General features: G+C 43.3%; 1 protein-coding gene across 1 annotated transcript in view; it reads right to left on the bottom strand.

Moving 5' to 3' along the window:
• LOC124589804 (FERM, ARHGEF and pleckstrin domain-containing protein 1) overlaps positions 1-22,268 on the bottom strand; it is a 747,858-nt gene that overhangs the window by 464,581 nt on the left and 261,009 nt on the right. The gene's annotated exons all lie outside the window — the stretch shown is intronic.

Raw genomic sequence — 22,268 nt, 5'->3', positions numbered from 1 at the left:
CTACAGTTTAACGTGCACTTCGAACCAAGGTGCAACTCGACATTTATGACATCACCAAACAGTGTCAGAAGTAATAACTGACAGATAAAAGTCCTAGTACTGAATAGAGATCGAGCATGAGACCTATGGATCCAGAGTCTGGCACTTTAACAATTAACCGTCCAGTGACTTACATATTTTAATCTTGACCAGTGACTCCCCTACATTCCTTACAGATCGCTACATCTGGCGCACAGGTCTGTCGACAACAGTTGACCTGCGACTGAATGTTATTAATAAGGGCCAGAACTTGAGGGATGCTATATTTAATAAATGACTAAAACGACTGCATCATTTGCGCATTTTATACAACTGTTTTGGAAGATTGTTGTTGCCTTATATGCTTGAGCCTGAATCTAAATTAAGCCTGACCTTACTTTATTGATACACTCGAAGTTAGAATGGCGAGGCGACCTCGTCTCCCTGCGAACGTACGACTGAAGTTTGTTGACACATAACCGACAGTGTTTCAGAAAAAATCGTTCTTGTTAAACACAAATGGCTCTTTTTTCTGACGAAGTAATGAGTGTTAGCTACAGGGGATCTCAAGCTCGTTCCATATTCCTGTACCGTCAGAAAGCTTTCAACAGTGTTCCTCACAAGCGGCTTCTAATCAAATTACACTATGTGATCAAAAGTATCCGGACACCTGGCTGAAAATGGCTTACAAGTTCATGGTGCCCTCCATCAGTAATGCTGAAATTCAATATGGTTCTGGCCCAACCTTAGCCTTGATGACAGCTTCCACTCTCGCAGACATACGTTCAATCAGGTGCTGGAAGGTGTTTTGGGGAATGGCAGCCCATTCTTCTTGGAGTGCTTCACTGAGGAGAGGTATCGAAGTCGGTCGGGGAGGGCAGGCACGAAGCCGGCATTCCAAAACATCCCAAGGTGTTGTATAGGATCCAGTTCAGGACTCTGTGCAGGCCAGTCCATTACAGGGAATTTATTGTCGTGTAACCACTCCGCCACAGCCCGTACATTATGAACAGGTGCTCGATCGCGTTGAAAGATATAATCGCCATCCACGAATTGGTCTTCAACAGTGGGAAGCAAGAACGTGCCTGAAACATCAATGAAGGCCTGCGCTGTGATAGTGCCGCGCAAAACAACAAGGGATGCAAACACCCTCCATGAAAAATACGACCACACCACCGAAACACCACCGCCTCCGAATTTTACTGTTGGCACTACACACGCTGGCAGACGACGTTCACCGGGCATTCTCGCCATGATCCCACCCTGCCATCGGGTCGCCGCTTTGTGCACCGTGATTAGTCACTCCACACATAGTTTTTTCACTATTCAATCGTCCAATGTTTACGCTAGTTACACCAAGCTAGACATCGTTTGACATTTACCGACGTGATGTGTGGCCAATGAGCAGCTGCTCACCTCCCGCGTAACTGTCATAGTACTTGCAGTGAATCCTTATGCAGTTTGGAATTCCTGTGTGACGATCTGGATAGATGTCTGCCTATTACACATTACGACCCTCTTTAAATGTCGGTGTTCTCTGTCAGTCAACAGACGAGGTCGACCTGTACGCTTTTGTGCTGGACGTGTCCTTTCACGTTTCCACTTCTCTCACACATCGGAAACTGTGGAGCTATGGATGTTTAGGAGTGTGTTAATCTAGCGTACACGTATGACACAAGTGACACCCAATCACCTGACCACGTTCGAAGTCCGTAGAGTTCCGCGGAGCGCCCCATTCTCCTCTATCACGATGTCTAATGACTACTGAGGTCGCTGATATGGAGTACCGGGAAGTAGGTGGCAGCACAATGCACCTAATATGAAAAACGTCTGCTTTTGGGGGTGTCCGGATGCTTTTGATCACATAGTGTATGTACCCATGGAGTATCTCGCTGTGCTATTGGGTTCGTCGTTTCCTCTCAAAAGAGTCACAATTTGGAGTAACTGGTGAGAAGTCATCCTAAAAAAAAAAAAAAAAAGTGTTACTCTGCTGCTCTTATCACACGAATTTAATGGCTGTCAATTGAACTATGTACTCAGGGATGACAATTACGAATAACTTAATTCGGAGCCACCACATAGAAAATGTGGGAAAAGCGAGCCAAAGGCTGTTTCATTGGAACATAACACGTAGAACATGCAACAAATCTACTAAACAGACTGCGTACACTATTCTTGTCTGTCTTCTTCTGCAGTACTGCTGCACGTTAGGTATCCTTATCAGACAGGACTGACAGGGCAAATCAAAAACTTTCAATCTGAATGTGATTCCATGAACCGCCTGCCAAACACTTGCGTGTGAATTACAGAGCAATCGTATAGATGTAGAAGCGGAGTGAACGTAACAAAGGCGGCACACACAGGTGAATCGTCGCGTGGGTGAGTTAAAAGTCTACCGGCCGTGGGCAGTGCTGCCATCCAAGGTCGGTCGACCGCGGGGAAACACAGTCAGTCGCAACTTGCGGTTCTCAACAGCACGCACACGCTTCTAACTGCGGAACTTCATATGAGCCTTGTTCACTCCACCGAAAAAAAAAAAAACATGTATACGCAAACATGTCGTTGAAATTGGAATAACAGTAGTTTTACGACTCAATTATGGAACAAAATAGATCACTGCAGATCTGCTGTGTTGCCATTACTTCACGAAGAAATCCGGTATATCGTAAGCAATGAAACTGGAATAACAGTAGTTTTACTACTCAATTATGGAACAAAACAGATCACAGCAGATCTATCGTGTTGTCATTACTGCATGAAGGAATCCGGTATATCCTAAGCAATCATCATAAACATTTGCCATTTGACATCGACTGATGCTCTATGCCTTATGCTCCAATGCACACCGAGTAGACGAACTTCCAGAACGTGCAGGTAGTTTATGAGCTCACTAAAATCATTAAAGAACTTCATCAGTCCAGTTGCCATTATTTCATCTACCTTTATTTCTTCATTTTATCAACCATAGCAATCTACCCCCAACGTATTTCCGAGATGAGAAGCAGTTATCAAAAGAATGAACGCTGTGGGAGCGTACTGCGGTGTGACGTGCGTTTCCGTAAAGGTACTACCTTAACTGTAGGAAAAGCTGATGTCAGGCTGAATCACCACTTATCAAATCGAACTAACCTTCTGATGACCAGTGGTTTCTGTCTGAAACCACCATCTTATTAATTTTGTTTTGTGTACCAGTGCCTTTCGCATGAACTCACCGATGATACTGCAAGAACGAGACATCTAGTTTTACACTGCGATACTTCTTACGAAAGTAGTGCACGTAGCAGTCACCTACAGTGTCCCAAGCAACAGTTGGCGTGGAGATTGCGCTAAGTGATTGTGGGAGATTGTGATTTGTGACATTTTTCGTAGTGATCATATTGAGGAGATCACTGACAGTGAAAGTAAGTACATGTAAAGTTACTGTAACGTAAATATGAGTTTGAACTACTGCTGTTATGAGAGGTTTCGAAACGAAACCATTGGAGCAGTATCCACTTTTCATTTAAATTTATTAAATTTTAGGCCTAATTTTGCTCGTTTTCTTAGGACTATAATTTGCTTTAGGCAGTATGAGTTCATGTAAGTTTCGAGAGCTGGGTTTGTTTCTAGGAAGAAAGCGAAATAGCTTTCAAATACATCTGATGAAATCGTGGGCGGTTGAAAGCTCTAAGTCCATTGTGTTCCAAAGTGAAACCATAAATTTAAAGAAATTGAATGTTTACTTTTTGCCAATTTCCTCTTGTATTCGTTGCTTACTATGATGATGAAGGTCGATTTTGTGCAAAATATATTTATATATATTTTTTATGTGTTGGAACTCGAAGGATTGACAGAAGAGAGAGAGAAGCTTCAACAAACAGCGGACCGATTCGTCACTCTATCCTTTAAGAAGCGTGAGAGCGTTAGAAGATTCTCCACTTAGCCAGCCTGCGTGGCCGTGCGGTTCTAGGCGCTTCAGTCTGGAACCGCGTGACTGCTACAGTCACAGGTTCGAATCCTGCCTCGGGCATGGATGTGTGTACTGTCCTTAGGTTAGTTTGGTTTAAGTAGTTCTAAGTTCTAGGGGACTGATGATAACAGATGTTAAGTCCCATACTGCTCAGAGCCATTTGAATTTTTTTTTTTTTATACACTCAGCGAACTCCACTGGTAGACGCTACAAGAGAGGCTGTATGTCACAAAGAGGTCTACTGTTGAAATTCCAAGAAGAGTCAAGCAACATATTACTTACTCCCATACAAGCCTCGTGAATTGACCACGGCGAAAAGATCAGAGAAATTATTAGAACTCATACGGAAACTTCCGACAGTCATTCTTCCCAAGCACCATCGCGAATGGAACAGGAAAGGGATGAGGAGTGATAATGTGGACAGATCCCATCAGCCCCTCCAGCCCAGGCAAATTGAGCAAATCGGTTGGTTCTTTTGCGTCGGGTGTGGTCAAGGATGGGCCTCTGACGGCTTATAAGAGCACCATCTCTTAATGGGCAATTCCTGACAAAACCTCGAAAAACCACGATTGTTTGGTACGAAAAGCACCAATTTGGGGGTGGGGGTGGGGGTGGGTGTGGCCACTTCTATAACTTCTGTTCATGGTAAGTCGTCGAAATTTTTACCATACATTCGTAAGACAATGTTCTCGGGGAATTCGATATCATTATTCGTTACCGAGGTTCAAAGGTTCAAAGTTACCGTACTTCTGCAAAAAATAAAAAAAACCAGTTTTTTAGCCGTTTTTGCACGGGGAACCGCAAGAATCTAAATAACTAACCACAGAAAAAGGCTCAAATTTTAACTGTACAATCTTCAGACATTTATTTAGAAAAGCCATTTCCCGTTTTCAAAAATCGTAATCCTTTATCTTGATACAACAGAAAACCATGATTTGCTGTAAGTGTAGTCTAAAAATGTTGCTCAATTTTTATGCAGAGTAGTGTAAAGTGAAACTGCGTTGGATGGCAGACGATTTTGTTTTAACGTTACATTATGCATACTTATTTGTTGTTTGCATTTGTCAAGTACGCAAATGTGTCGACCTCAATCCTCATTGCGCCTTCATAATGAAAAATTTCGGCAAGCGAACATATTCGCTCATTTTTGTGCTTAACCCTAGGATGCATGGTGCCGAAAACACACATGAATGCATATGCAGGGCCTCCAAGGCCCTGCCCTAATTTAAAATTTTCCTCTTTTCATATAATCATTATTTGGAGTTAAATTTTTTTCTGTCAAATTTATTGTCATATTGAAAGATTCCTAAGATACAGTATCAGGATCTGGTGGGCCTGATTAACATTTTTTAATTTTTTAAAGAAAACTCTAAGAGTGAATTTTTATTAGTTACATCCATTTACATACAACATATACAAATAATTTTATTAATTCACTTATGAGATGCAGTTTACATTTTATAACATTTATTACAACCAATTTCTTCAGTTAAAACATACTCATTATTCACAATATTATGTATATATAGGCAATATTTTGACAAAAAGTTATAATTCATTGTGCACATAAAATTGCATTTTTCTTAGTTTTTAACATGTGACAAACAAGAAGCACAAAGAACGCCACTATTTTCCTTACAAATGTTCGTTTTACACTTAATACATGTCATAGCACTTTTCCTGCGTTTATTATAGGGACAATAATTGCGTCTTCTTCTTTTTCCTGAAACAGGTAGTTGGTTCGGCAGTATGACATATTTTTGAACACCACATCTTTGCATGGCATCAACGATTTTCTTTGGAAGATTAGCGATCTGAATACGAAGTTCCATTAGTGGTCTTACCATTTCCTCTACTAAATCTCTTAGGAACAAACGCCTTTTAATCACTTCTTCCACTATGGTATGTCAGATGTTGGGCGAAAAATAAAATTTTACTGTTCATTGCTGCGACGTCCATCATATTCATCCATAATGCAAATGGCCATCTTCTTGTTTGTCTCTTGCTAGTGTAATAACGAATTTTCTGGTCCATTTGATCTACTCCACCCTTCGTAGAGTTATAGAACTTTATTATATCTGGTTTCTTTTTTGCATGAGTTTCACCAATGTTTCTGTCGTGATGCATTGTACTAATGAGAACTACAGACTTTTTCTTTTATGGAACATAACTCACCACTGTAATATCACCTGTGAATGCAAACAGAGAGGAATAATCGCTCTTGAGGCAGATGGTTTCATCTCATTAGGAATTTCTGGTTTATTTTGTTTCATTGTTCCCACCACTGTAATTTGCTTCTGAAGCATCTCTTCTGTCAGCTGCACACTAGTAAAGAAGTTGTCAATAGAAATATTTTTTGATGATCCTTCAATGGTTTTAGCAAGATCTTTCACCACATTCAATCCAAGATTTTTCTGAATAGATTCATGGGGCTTCCTTCCCGTGTAAACGATTCCGTCTAAAGCATATGCAGATGTAGCATCACATAAACAAAATATTTTTATGCCATACTTGGCTGGTTTAGAGGGCATATACTGGGTGAAGCTGCATCTTCCACGGAATGGGACTAGCTGTTCGTCAACTGTGAGCGAATCATTGGGAATGATTCTATTTCTACACTTGTCAAGAAATAGACCCCATACATAGTGAACAGCTGCAAGTTCGTCATCTGCAGATCGAGCTTTACGGGTAAGCCTGACATCAAATCTAATCATTCTCCTTATATCCTCGAATCTATTTACTGACATGGCAGCCTTATATGTAGGATTTGCCTTTTCATCCAAGAGTAATTCTCTAATAGGGACATCCCAACTCTTCTCAACACCAGAGAGCAGTAAAAGACCAGGAAAACCCTCCATTTCAGGAAGCGAAACGTTTTTCCACGTTTTACCACGTAAAGCAGCCACTCTTCTACCTTCAATATTTGTGCAATTGATGATTTCCTCTAGTATTTCCTTGGAGATGAAACAGTCCCAGGCATCCTTAGGTTTACACGTTTTCAAACCACGGGCTGGACCAGGTGCCTTCGTTACAATATTATGGACAGGCGTACGAAAAGTTGCAGGAGGATCTAATTTCCAAATCGTTCCATTCCGACTGATGTATGTGTGGTCTTCTATACCTTTTTGTGGTGGTTCTCCATTTTCAGACTCTGATGAAGTAATATTATCAGAAGGACTGTCAGCTACCTCAATATTCACATCTGCAAGTTCATTGGCTGATTCTTCACTACTTGCATCTTCAAAAATATTTCCTTGCTCGTAAGAATCGTCTTCTTCAAACCACTGAGCCACAACACTTTCAAAATTAGCTGCATTTGCACGTACTGACTCTCTTGCTTTGCGTGTCGAAGCCATAGCAAAAGGCGTGTATCTTGAACACCAGCTTGTGCAGCACTAAAGGAGTCATACTCGTAACAATATGGGCCTTGCAGCAACAAACAAACTACAGTAACAATGAGGCTGACAAGAGCAGCACAGGATAACAATACTATGCAATAATAAATCATTTGATAGCAAAAAGATCAATAATACACCGACCGACATCGCCAATATGGGAAAGTAGTGTGTATTATTTTTAGTTGTACTATTACTACTACAGCTACTGCTGCTGTTGGCACTCTTGTTGCTGGAAATACCACTACAATTCTTGGTAAATTAATAACTGCTCCTAAACAAATGTTGAAGACAATATAGGCTAAAGAACATTTATAAATGTGTGAGGGCTTCTGAAGCCCTGCTTATGCATTCAAAGTGTGTGGGTAAACGTATTGAATTATACAAAAAACTTAAAAAGGTATCTCATTCAGACTTGATAGGAGGAATGTCACAGTGTTAGTGAAAGAGTACTGGAAAACAGTTATAAATTAAACAAAAAATTGCAGAATTTTTTAAAAATGAAGGCATACAAGGACCTCAGAGGCCCTGTATACGCATCCTAGGGTTAAAGAGAGTAAAAGAGTGACAGTAACAGTGGAAGAGAGGGGGCAATGCCAGTGGGATAGCAAAAGAGAGGAGACAGTGATGGTGCGAGAAAAGAAATGGCAATGAAAGAGAAAGAGAGAAATTAATGAAGATAATAGCACTGGGAACCAAAGTGAGAGGAAACACTGATGGTCAGTGGGAGACAGTGTCAGTAAAAGTGAGATGGATGGAGATAGTAGCAGTAGTATCACAACAGAGAGGAGACAGTGGAAGTGAAAAAGAGAGACGAGCGGAAACGAGACATGGGCTTGAGTACGAGGCCTGGACTCCTTTCTCCGCCGACCGGTGAACATTAACGCGAAACATTTTGCCCAATCTCCCCCATCCCCTGTACCCACGTGTTACGGGGTCAAAACCTCGAGCAAACTATTCCCAAGAACATGTGTGAATAGAGACATAGCAGATGAACGTGAGAAAGGAAGAGAAAGTGAGAATGGAAGAGAGAGGCAGAGAGACCGTGAAAGTGGCACAGATGACAGTGGTAAAAACAGCGAAAGAAAGAGACGATAACAGCGACATTGGGAGAGAGAGGAGACGGTGCCAATGGGAGAAAAAAAAGGGGAACAGAGATAGACGAGCACCTTCAAACGTGTCGTAAAATGTAATGTTCCGTAACTACCATATACCAGCAACAACTTTTTTACACATCACTGGTAAAAGTTTAAATTGCTGATAGTCAATGTATATATAAATTGTTGATACTAAAAGTCAGCAAGCTGTATACAATTCCAATAATATGCATTCTAAAGAATGTTATTAAAAATAGCAATATTAAACTGTAAATATGAAAATGTAAACTCATATTATATAATGGTAAGACAGAGATTTAGGAACCAGATTTTTGCATCAAACCAGTCTCAGGACTGAAGACCACAACAACAACAACAAACTCATATTAACAACAGATGTTTGTTTATTCTCATATATTTTTAAAACAATCAAACTTGGAAACGCAGCACATAAATAAACTTAGACCAGAAAACAGTAAAACTTAGGTGCGGCGTGCAACGCACTTGCATTTTCATTTTCAGCCTTACTGACAGTCCGAGTCCCAAAAATTTCTGTTTTCTACTTTTGTTATAATAATATGATGAGAAGGTTATAAACTGTACAAGATGTTTTGACACATTTGATCCGTGGCCAAGTCTTTCTGTCTACGACTTATATTGAGTATAATGCACAAAAAATCTTAACTAGTATAGGGTAGTTTCCGAACATTACATTTTCGACACCTTTGAAAGTGCGTGGGCGTCGCATGTCCCAGAATCCAAACTTAATTGATAACAGGATTTTGACTGCTAAGTTGCCAGTAACAACAAATTAAAACGCCAACAATAATAAAATAGTTACACTTTTTTTATCACGGTCTCCGGACTAGAAGCCACAGGAATCGTCTTCACTGCCAACGCCAGAAAAGTGGCTACAGACTACTCTTATATTCAAGGGAAAAAAACCTTGAACGACTAAAGGTAGGACGTTCAAATTGACAGGATGGGTACATTAGTATGTTCTGCAGAAATGATCAACATTTCAGTCACCTCGGTTCAGCATGTGCCCTGTTGCCTCTCTCTTCCATTCTCACTTTCTGTCTTACGTAAAATCTGCTGTATCCATTCACACAGTAACCGCCAAGGGTCCTGATAACTTGTTCCATGTACAATGGCATTGACGCATATAATGCGCGAATGGCGTCCTGTGTTACAGTCATCCATGATGCATTCACCTGGTTACAAAGTTTATGTGTGGTGGTTGGTAATGGTTCACAGAGAGATATCACCATATCCCACCCATTCTCGACTGGAGACAGGTTTGGTGATCTGGCGGGCCAGGGCAGAAGGCTGGCATCCTGTGAGACCAAGAAGGGACATGTTCGTGCAGCAACATGTTGTCGTGCATTGCCTTGCTGAAAAATGGCGTCTGAGGTGTTGCGCAGAAATAGTATGGCTACGGGTCACAGGATGTCATTCAAGTAGGTCACAATGGTCACAGTGCGCTGGACACGCGCTAACTGTGATTGTAATTGTATCCAACACCACCCCATACCATAACGCCTGGAGTTGGCGCTGTATGTCTTGTGCGAATGCAGCCACTATGATGGTGCTCCCTTCGTCTGCGGCAAAACAAAATGCGGCCATCACTTTCAAACAAACAGAACCTGGGTTCGTCCGAAAACGCCATCTGATGCAATTCCTGTCCCCAGTGACGTTGTTCCATACACTGTTGCCGTCTAACAAGTTTCTGCACATTCGTCTAAGGTAGTTGGAGAAGTGGGCGACGCGCACGTAACCCATACCGTAATAAACGGCGACGGACTGTCACCCCTGATGGCTACGATGTAATACACTGTTCCGCCGTTGTGTCAGAGCCGAGGCGTTGATCTTCTCAGGGGTGGGGGTGGGGGTGGGGGTGAGGGGTGGACTGGCTGGTGCGACCTGACCCATCTTGTCGTGTTCTACGGACTTCCGTGAACCATTCTGCACATACCCGTTGGACTGCCGAAACACTTCGTCCCACACGAGCAGCCATTTACCAGATGGATGCATCACATTCTCTTTGTCGATAATGCGCATCCTTCAAACTCACTGATTTGACGGCACGGTTCGCGCACACTTCTGTGTGGCATCCTGCACGTGTGCTCTAATCACACAAATCCATTACCTTCGGTTTCGAGCGACAACGAGACCCGCAGGTACATTTTACCGGTAGGTGGTGTTGCGCCGTGATGTCAATGTTGACTAGAACCTGCGGGTCGACATGGTTCAAATACTAAAATCTGCAGAACATACAAACGGACATGTCCTGACTATGAACGTCCTAACTCTAGTTGTTAAAGGTGTTCTGTTATTTCTAAACATGAGTGTACATTTTCTCGGAGTAAGTGTACTGCTGTGCTGCGACCGAATCCGTAAAACCACGGAGTGACGTTCTCCGGACCTTACTTTGCTACAGACATTAGTGTTGACTTTGCCGCCATATTCATTTGACATGGTTTCCATCTTCTCGGAAGCATGGTTTCCATCTTCTCGGAAACAGTCTTCTGAAAATTTAGATCAGCAGCAGTCAGGCTCCTCCACAGTAGTACACTCATACCTAATTTGCTCGCCTTTATTACGCGAACATATGGCGTTTACGCGAACATACGGCGTTCGTCGCGAGCTGCTGGTATCTCGCATTCAAAGACGCTGACGTGGTAAGAACTGTCGCACTCCCCCTCGCCTTCTCTAGACCTACACCTACACCGATACTCCGCGAGCCACCGTACGGTGGGTGGCGGAGAGTACCTTGTACCACTATTTGCCATTTCCTTTCCTGCTCCACTCACAAATAGAGCGAGGGTTAAACGACTGTCTGTACGCCTCGTATAACCCCTAATTTTTCGTATCTTATCTTCGTGGTCCTTAGGTGCAATGTATGTTGCTGACAGTAGAATCGTTCAGCAGTCAGCTTCAAATGACGGTTATCTAAATTTTCTCAATAGTGTTTCACTAAAAGAACGTCGACTTTCCTCCACGGATTCCCATTTGAGTTCCCGAAGCAACTCCGTAACACTTAACGTGTAGTTCGAACGTCCCAGTAACAAATCTAACAGCCCGTCTCTGAATTGTTTCGATGTGTGCCTTCAATCCGACCTCGTACTGATCCCAAACACTCAAGTAGTAGTCAAGAATAGGTCACACCAGCGTCTTAGACGCGGTCTCATTTACGTGTGAACCACTCTGTCCTAAAATTCTCGCAATAAACCGAAGTCGACTGTTCGCCTTTCCTACGTCAGTTCGTAAATGTTCGTTCCACCTCATGTCACTTTGCAACGTTATGTCCAGATATTTAAACGACCTGAATGTGACAAGCAGGGCACTACTAATACTGTATCCGAACATTACAGGTTTGATCTTCATACTCATTGGCATTAACTTACATTTTTCCACATTTGAAGCTCGCTGCCATTCATCACACCAACTGGAAATTTTGTCTAAGTCGTCTTGTACCTTTCTGTAGTGACTCAACTTCGACACCTTACCGTACACCGCGGCATCATCAGCAAACAATCGCAGACTGCTGCACCATCCTGTCATCCAAATCGTTTATATATACAGAGAACAACAGCAGTCCTATCACACTTCTCTGGGGCACTCCTGATGATACCCTTGTCTCTGATTTATTTATTTATTTATTTAGCGTATAAATAACATCACAGTAAGAATTACAGAAACAACACTATTTAAAAAAATCACATATGTATAAACAGAACAATAAATAACAGTTTGTATGTAAGTCTCTGATGAACACTCGCCGCCGAGTACGACCTACTAGGTTCCATTATTTAAGAAGCCTTCGAGCCACTCGCATACCTGTGAACTTATTCCACATGCTTCTACCTTCGTTAACAGCCTGCAATGGTGCACCGTGTCAAATGCATTACGGAAGTCTAGAAAAATTGAATCTGCTTGTTGCCCTTCATCCGCGTCTGCGTCCTTATCCGATACTTCTCATGGCAAACCACATTAATCTCTTTATGTTTACTTCCAATAGTTCATTTCATTTGCAGAATAAAACTCCATAAAGTTCAAAATGTCTGTGAAATCTTATGGGACTTAACTGCTACGGCCATCAGTCCCTAAGCTTACACACTACTTAACATAAATTATCCAAAGGACAAACACACACACACACCCATGCCCGAGGGAGGACTCGAACCTCCGCCGGAACCAGCCGCACAGTCCATGACTGCAGCGCCTCAGACCGCCCGGCTAATCCCTAGAGAATGTTTTTTAGTGTTTTTATGTAATAACTTATTCTGCAGAAGAACGTCATGCTTACGAGTAATCCAGAACTGTGGCTTGATTTCGTTCCATAATGCAACAAAACTACCTTGCATGTAATCTGCTCTTGATGATCAATATACACTGATTCCTTTAATAAACAAACACTGTCTGGATCACTTCTTTTATTACCGACTACCGGTTTAAATATGCACTGTAGACGTCTTTACGTCTAGTTGGAACAGAATAAAGAGGCATCAACAATAAAAATTACAAACGTGTGACACTACATACACCACCACCAAAAGTTGCACAATTAACAACAAAATATAATCAGAAGTACACCACCAAGCGCCGCAAAGTGCAGTTTGCCAAATAACGTAAAATACAAAGTCCGTGGGTGGGGTGAATTTTTTCTGTATAGTCTTGTGACTGCTTGTCTGTTACTTGTTTGTAACTTCCTCTCTGTCCCTTTTTAATATTTCTCCCAATACATGAAATACGACTAAGGAACCAGATGTTCCAGCGGTCAGTAAACTGAAGATTCGCAGGCACGAATTACTTTTCATGTTTACAGGGAAATTTTGACAGTGAGGTCAGCTGACTCGTTTATTTAATTTATATATCTTCTGAATAATCATGAGCGATACAGGCCATAAGACGGTTTGCGGAGTATGAATGTAAATGTGCGGTCTTCAGCTGTAGATCCCATTGCCAACTAGCATTTTTGCAAGTGCGACGGCGTTCTGAAAAGTAATGCCTCCGAATTTTCTGTTCTCAGTATCGGTCGAGGTATTACAAGTCATGTGTATCACAGGGTCGACTTTCCCGCTTCGCTGGTGCAAGTTGCCTCGAATACTAATTCCAGTTTGCATTTCCTTTGCTACTACTTAAAACATGCAAGTACGCTCAGTTCATTAAGTGGCTTCGTGCTGTGGCCCTGTTGTTCGCCTGTTTGGTGTTTAACCTGTCTTGCGGTATAGAACTTCGCGGAGCGCCAGAGTTTCGGCGCAGTGCGTCAGCCTCATCCTCGGGCTGGATTCCTGGCGTGTGCATTATTGACGCGTTCGGGGATCGCTCCGTACCCTCCGAACACGGCCGCTCTCAATAATTCAGTGACGTCGGCTAATCAAGCCATTTTCCCGGCGGTAGATTTATATGCGAAGCGCATCCCGCGAGCCCTTTCCCTTGGCCATTGTGTAGTAGCTACGCATCGCTTCAAGCCTACCTCTCTCAATCAAACGCCTCAACCTTCAATTGTAGAGCCCACTGTCAATTAGCAGTTTCGGAAGTCCAGGGGACCCACCACATTTTAAAGACTGTCTGGGGTCGGCTTCGGTACTGTTCTGGCATAATTCCCAGAAACGCTGGAGCAATTTCAAACAATTCTAGGGAAGCGTAATCCAAAAATGTATGTCTGTGTGTATGTTTCAAATCGACTCCTAAACCAATTTCAACCAAACTTGGTTCGAATAACCCTTATTGCCAGGCAACAATTGTTGTGGGGATAAGAACCACCTACCTATCATAGTTCAGCTACGACGTCATAAACAATGAGATGCACGAAAACTGCTGCATCACGCATGACGTTTAAATTTATTACTGTTTGCTGCTAACTCTATTCACAACATATTTGGCAGACAGTATCCACACACGCTGCTGAAGATACGTACATAAATATATCATTGCACGAAACATAGGTCAAGAGATAAGATGTTGTTCCCACTGAGACACGTAAAAACTGGCGCATCATGCATGAAGTTTTAATACATTTATTCTTTACCGTTAACACACTCCTACAGTTGAGTCAGTTTAAGGAAACCCCTGACACCTGCGCCGATTACAACAGATTTTAGCTGCGAGGTGCAAACGGCTATCAACGAAAACATCGCTTTTTAAACACGCGAAGCAGTGGCGCACAGCGTACAGAAACTGTCCGGGATCATCTCACACCGAGTCTACTGCATAATTTCAAAGGTGTTTTTACGAATGCATTGAAATTAGATTTTTTCGATATTATACGACTAACACTGTTCTTTTTTTGTTTTCGTTTCTAATAGAAAACCGGCAAAATGAATACCAGGGCAATGCCGGGATTGTCAGCTAGTTCATCTATGGAAAGAGAGGGCACGGAGGTATGTGGAGTCCTTAGGATAGTTAGGTTTAAGTAGTTCTAAGTTCTAGGGGACTGATGACCTCGGAAGTTAAGTCCCATAGTGCTCAGAGCCACTATGAAAAGAGACCGCGTACGGAAAACCTGTGCGACAGATTCTTGAGTGCCGCCAGAACGTTTGGAATCCTCAAAAGGAAGACGTCGAAGCAATTTACAGAAGTGCTGCAAGCATTGTTACCGGCTGATTCGATCAACACACGAGTTCAGGGAAATGCTCCGTGAGCTCAAATGGGAACTCCTGGAGAGAAGATGTTCTTTTCGCGAAACACTACTGAGGAAGTTCAGTGAACCGGCGTTTGTAACAGAGTATAGAACGATCTTACGGCCACCAACACGTATCTCGTGTAAGGATGGCGAATATAAGAAGAATCAGGGTTCGTACTAAAACATATACACAGTGGCTAACAGTGCTACGAACTACCCTCAGCCATGCAACTTATGGTGACTTCCAGAATGTATATCTAGATCTAGATGAAAGGGAATCTCTACGTGATATTCCAACATGGTCATTGTGGTGTCACCGCCAGACACCACACTTGCTAGGTGGTAGCCTTTAAATCGGCCGCGGTCCGTTAGTATACGTCGGACCCGCGTGTCGCCACTATCAGTGATTGCAGACCGAACGCCGCCACACGGCAGGTCTAGTCTAGAGAGACTCACTAGCACTCGCCCCAGTTGTACAGCCGACTTTGCTAGCGATGGTTCACTGTCTACATACGCTCTCATTTGCAGAGACGACAGTTTAGCATAGCCTTCAGCTACGTCATTTGCTACGACCTAGCAAGGCGCCATATTCTTCAAGAATGTATTCTGAACATATAATATTGCGAATCATGTACCGTCAAGAGCGACGTTCATCATGAATGGATTAAAGTTAAGTATCAAACTAATTATGTCCGCTTTCTGGATTCTCATTCCTTGTCATGTTCCAGACCTCTCGTCAGTATAGTTCTTCCCTCCTCACGCCAGCCTGCGTGAGCTAAAACGCGTGCATTTCGGCCTTCATTCGTAACACGGTGTTGGCTCTTCCGCCAACACAAGTCATAAGTCTTAACTGGCGGCCGCGTGTGATGTCTATGTGCGAACGTTTTAAAATCTGTTCTATAGCAGCGGAGCCGCGGACGTACCATTTTTGCCTCAGCGTTGATGAAAAACGACAGATAGCCCGCTGACAGTAATAAGCAGCGGACCGTGTAGCAGTTCCAGCGCTGACCTGTTCGCGGCACACCTGTGTCACACCCACTACACAGGCGTGACTCACCTCCAGTCGGCAGCGATTCCTGAGCGACGCTGACCGCAGCTGACGTAAGCCACTGACTCGGTCAGCCGGCAACCATTTATATCGTAGCGCATTCTGTACGTGGACCCCAGTATACCAAATTTTGATGCGCTGTCTGGCGTATTTCTTTCTGGTGAATTCGCCCGAGCTAATAATACTGTTACCGTTTCTATACTGACGTTTTCAGCTGTCACCGTATTCACACTGCGCACGCCTGCTTCTGCTCCGTTAAAAATTAATGTAAATGTACGTGAGAGGAGTGTTATAAAAAACCTGAATGTCAATGATGGTATTATCCTTCTCCCCGCTGATAAAGGCAATGCTGCTGCAGCTATGAATATAAATTACCTACTTGTTGGACCTGCAGACATATAGAGAATGACCCTCCAACAGTTTTCATACAACTGTTAAACGGTTGATAAAAAGCTCTTCAGTCAACATGAGCACTCAAAGAGGTCTTTTGAGGGAACACCGAGGCTATTGGGTTCGCAAATATTCACAAAGAAAACGTTCCAATAAGACCTGTAGTGTCATTGGTTCGTCCAACTATTCTATTGCTGAGTTGATGACAACACTATTATGATCAAGTGTGGTAAGATCAATCACTGTGCGGCTGATCCCGGCGGAGGTTCGAGTCGGGTGTGTGTGTGTGTGTGTGTGTGTGTGTGTGTGTGTGTGTGTGTGTGTGTGTATTTGTCCTTAGGATAATTTAGGTTAAGTAGTGTGTAGGCTTGGGGACTGATGACCTTGGCAGTTGAGTCCCATAAGATTTCACACACATTTGAACTTTTTTTTGGTAGGATCAATCAACAGTTCGGCACATTTTATCAGTAAATTGAATAGGATAGTGGTAGAGTGGTCCAACTGAAGGACACATTAGCCAGTTTTGATGAGGTATATGTGTTTACTATGGTTCCACATGATAATGTGGCAGAGCAAACAGACAAGGATTTTTCTTGCCAATACTGCAGAGCTGTTAAAATACTCTCAACCAACTACTTTAAACAGAAAGGCCAATTTTGCGATCAGACTTGCGGAGTGGCCATGAAGAGCTCGCTATGCCCTTTTGTAAGAAATTTCTTTATTGAAAAATTCGAACAACAGACACTGGGAACTGCCACCAAAAAACCGAACATCTGGTTTAGCTACGTGGATGATACTTTTTTGTTGTGGAGATATGGGCAAGAGGGTCTACGTCGTTTTCAAGAACACCTCAGTGAGATTAATTCAAATATTGCATTTTATGAATGTCTTAGCGTTAAAAAAAGAAAGTAGTTTGGGCCACACACACGGACCATTACCTGCAGCAGGATTAAAATCACCGTAAACGGCAAAAAAGCATTGTGACAGAAGCGTTAGCTGATAGAGGAAGGAACGTCTCTGTTCCGGGACTGCTCGAAGCTTGACGAAGAATTGGAATCTCTTACCAATGCACTGCTGAGTTATGGTGTTATGTATATTCGTCTGTTGAAATAAACAGAATGTTAAGAATGTCACGTAAAGCTCATAGTGATGTGCAGCTGTCTACGAAACTTTTTATGCAATTCGTTAAAGACGCCACTGACCGCTTAGGACCTAGGGAGATCTATCGCCGTAATCTACAAACCCACATGAAAGATAAAGAAACACCTTAGGATGGCCGCATATTATCGCAACCCGCTGAAAAAAGGAAAATAGGGATGAAATGGATGGCTCAGCTGTTGCGGAGCACGCTTTACAGTCGTCATATTCAATTTGATGAGAGTCGGGTCCTGGATGCCCCAAGCGGGTATTACGATAATATGCAGAGGGACCACGAAAATTATTAAAAAAGCCAATAATTTTATTTGAGAGAAGGGTGTGGAACTACATGGTAAATGGATTCTGGTGCTGAAGAAACTGTGTAACAGTCTTGCACCGTTGGGCGATAGCAATGGCGTACGACAGCAACCAACAACAGCCAGTTGCGGTCGAGTTTTGAGAGATTGTGATATCATGCCTCTGCGCGGGAATATTTTAATAAGCTAGACAGGTATACTGTCGAAACCCTGGGGTAGCACTCCCAAGTGATTTTTTATTGATATCTCTATTTCGAAGCTGAGTCAGTAGAAAGCAGAAGATTAGTGCTTTGTTTCCAGTCGCCGTCCATTTTACCGATCATAAAACAATGTGTACCAGCATTATAGCAACAATTTGTGAATGTAATGTATGTAAACAGTGGAATGCTCAACCCATTTACAAGTCCTGTAATATTTCCCAAATGTCAAAGGATAGCAGTGCCATCTTGAATCTTATAATTGATAATCCACTTTTGTATGTTACTTTCATGTGCTTCGTTGCTGATACATAAGAATAACAGTAGCGGAAAAACACTGCATCCCTACCTTATACTCTCATTTTAATCGTAACTCTTCTTCTTGGCCTTCCCAGTTCTATGGTTATCTGTTGGTTGTTGAACATACTGAATTTCCCTATGTTACATGCCCATTTTTCTGAGGACTCCACAAACGTCTTGCGCCTCTTACAATGTGGAATGCTTGTTCTATGTCGGAAAGACAGAAACGTAAAACTGTGCACATCACAGAACAAAAACACGTAGTATCGTCTGACTGAAATATCCACGATTCACAACTGAAATCGGTCAACTCATGTGAGTACCTGTGTGTGACACTTTGTACGGAAGTGAAACGGGAAGATCACGCGGGCTCAATCGTGTGTACAGAAGGTGGCAGACTGGGGTTCATTAGTAGGAAACTGGGAAAATGCCGCCAATCTACAAAGGAAAGTGCTTACAAAGCTTCCATGCGACCCATCGTGGAATATTGCCCAGGGGTTACTGAATGTATAGAAAGGAGCAAAAACAGCCAGAGGTTTATTTGACCCATGAGAGTGTGTCACGGAGATGATAAAGAAACTGAAATGGGAGACACGTGAGGATAGACGCAAGCTATCTCGACAAAGCAAACTGACAAAGTTTCAACAGTGTTATGTGATGAATCTAAAAGGTCTCTACGTGACGCTCGAGTAGGAACAGCGAGGACAGGATTGCACTAATTACAGCACGGACAGAGGCGTTTAAGCAATCATACGGGAAGAAGACCTACCAACTGGTGCAATGGGAAGTACCCTCTGCCGTTAACTTCTCAGTGGTTCGCAGAGTATGGATGTAGATGTAGGAGGGGCGTTCAATATGTAAGCAGTTTAGTTCTATTCATGATTCCAATACACCATATTATTCCCCACTCTTTTTGGCTATAATACCCTATTTTCCAACGTAATCTCAGTCCAATGCGACGGCCTTACGCCATCTCAGTGGTAAGGGCTGTGTGCCTACATGGTACAACTCTACCTCTCGACGTTGGAGGCAACGTCTTGCTGAATCACTAACCTCCCCATCGTCCAGGTATTGCTTCGACCGGAGTTTATCCTTCATTGCACCAAACAGGTGGATGTCGGAAGGTCCGAGATCCGAGCTGTAAGGTGGATGAGGAAGAACAGTCCTCTGAAGTTTTGTAGGCTCCTCACGACAGCGCAGACTTGTGTGAGGTCTTGCGTAGTAGTGGAGAAGTTCGTTTGCATTTTTGTGGCGACGAACACGATGAAGTCGCTTTTTCAATTTTCTATGGTACGTTGGAGTCCGGACAAGTGTGTGCGACCTTGTTGCGATGATGGCAGACTCCTCGCCCAACGACTCACCGTGCTTTTGTTTACCAGGTGTAGAAGCATGAAATCGGAATTTCCCTATAGATGGTGCCAGCCGCCAGTGTAGGGCTCGTAAGACGTCGTCTGCAGCGCCATCTGCTCCATGCTGACGACGAATGTCACCGCACAGTAATCTAAGTTTCATAAATCGGTATCTGTTTCAAACCCATGAACATGTCGAGTTTTATGCCTAAGAAGAAAGACTTGCGGACAGCGTTGGTTTTCTATCATTTAAAAAAAAAACTGCCGCACAATCGCATCGAATGCTTACCGAAGCTTTCGGCGGACATGCTCTTGGAAAATCACAGTGTTCCGAGTGGTTCACAAAATTCAAAAGTGGTGATTTTGACGTGAGAAACAAGGAGCGCGGGAAACCTCCGAAAATGTGAGAAGTCTACGAATTGCAGGCCTTATTGGATCAAGATGATACTCAAAGTCAACAGGAACTCGCGAACAATTGAATGTGACGCAGGGCCGGCCGCTGTGGCCGTGCGGTTCTAGGCGCTTCAGTCCGGAACCGCGCTGCTGCTACGGTCCCAGGTTCGAATCCTGCCTCGGCCATGTATAAGTGTGATGTCCTTAGGTTAGTTAGGTTTAAGTAGTTCTAAATCTAGGGGACTGATGACCTCAGATGTCAAGTCCCATAGTGCTTAGAGCCATTTTGTGATGCAGGAAGCCGTTTCTCTTCGTTTGAAAGCTATACTAAAGGTCCAGAGAGTGAAAAAATGGATTCCGCATGAACTGAATGAAAGACAGCAAGCAAATCGAAAGACCACTTGTGAAATGCTGCTCGCCCCGTCCTCACAGCTTCACTTCTGCCAGTACCTCGTCTCCTACCTTCCAAACTTGAAAAAAATATTGTTTATCAGTTTCAAACAACGGACGTGTAATTATTGCAACCAAATTCGGGTTTCATACTTCTACACCTGATAATGCCAGGTCTCCGCAGACATTCTGCAAGCACGTATGAATTCTGCGATGACAGATCTCTGCTTGGTTCGGGTCTCCGTTACAGACGCCATTTTGAAAGCTAACAAGGGAACCTCCCCATCGCACCCCCCTCAGATTTAGTTATAAGTCGGCACACTGGATAGGCCTTGAAAAACTGAACACAGATCAGTGGAGAAAACAGGAAGAAGTTGTGTGGAACTACGAAAAAAATGAGCAAAATATACAAACTGAGTAGTCCATGCGCGAGATATGCAACATGAAGGTTAGTGTGAGCGCAGCAGCGCCATTGTCCCGTGGTTAGCGTGAGCAGTTGCGGAAGGACAGGTCGTTGATTCAAGTCTTCCCTCGAGTGAGAAGTTTAATTTTTTATTTTCAGACAATTTGAAAACGTTAAAACCATATGTTTTGACAGAGCACAGGGAAAACTGTGCGACTGCGAAACTGTTGCATTCATTTGTTGCAGTTTATGTGACAAACTCTTATGTTTCCATCACTTTTTGGGAGTGATTATCACATCCACAAGAAAACCTAAATCGGGCAAGCTAGAAGAATCTTTTTACCCATTCACCAAGTGTACAAGTTAGGTGGGTCGACAACATGTTCCTGTCATGTGACGCACATGCCGTCACCAGTGTCGTATAGAATATATCAGACGTGTTTTCCTGTGGAGGCATCGGTTGACCTATGACCTTGCGATCAAATGTTTTCGGTTCCCATTGGAGAGGCACTCCTTTCGTCTACTAATCGCACGGTTTTGCAGTGCCGTCGCAAAACACAGACACTAAACTTATTACAGTGAACAAAGACGTCAATGAAGGAACGGACAGATCATAACTTTGCGAAAGTGAAGAAAGTAAATTTTTCACTCGAGGGAAGATTCGAACCAAGGACCTCTCGCTTAGCAGTTCCTCACGCTAACCACGGGACCACGGCGCTCCTGAGCTCATACTATCCTTGATGTTGCATATCTCGCGCATGGACTACTCAGTTTGTATATTTTGCTTATTTTTTTCATGGTTCCACACAACTTCTTCCTGTTTTCTCGATTGATCTGTGTTCAGTTTTTTCAAGGCCTATCCACTGTGCCAACTTATAACTAAATCTGAGGGGGGTACGAGGGGGAGGTTCCCTTGTAAGTATAGCGTCGCCACCTGTCGGAACTTTATGAAACTATAGGGGCTGAAGCAGGAATATTCTGCGATGCCACGCAACAAATCCCGCATTTCTTCAACCGCGCTTGAATGCCCGTCGTAGATACTAGGAATGTGACTTTCAAGGCTTGACAAACGTATCGATAGGAAGCCTCGTATCCAATCAGCAGTCCACCCTGGCGAGCCGTCGTTTGCGATTACTTGTGCGGGCTGTGGGCAGCAGAGAAGGCGCTCCCGCCGCCGCCTCGGCCTCGGCCGCCCTGCCCAATAAGGGTCGGCGCGCCGCGACCGGCGACCAGGGGCAGGGACAGGCTGGCCGCACG

The sequence above is a fragment of the Schistocerca americana genome, chromosome 2 (assembly GCF_021461395.2).
Source record: "Schistocerca americana isolate TAMUIC-IGC-003095 chromosome 2, iqSchAmer2.1, whole genome shotgun sequence".
Lineage (NCBI taxonomy): Eukaryota > Metazoa > Arthropoda > Insecta > Orthoptera > Acrididae > Schistocerca > Schistocerca americana.
This window is presented reverse-complemented; position numbering and strand designations above follow the sequence as displayed.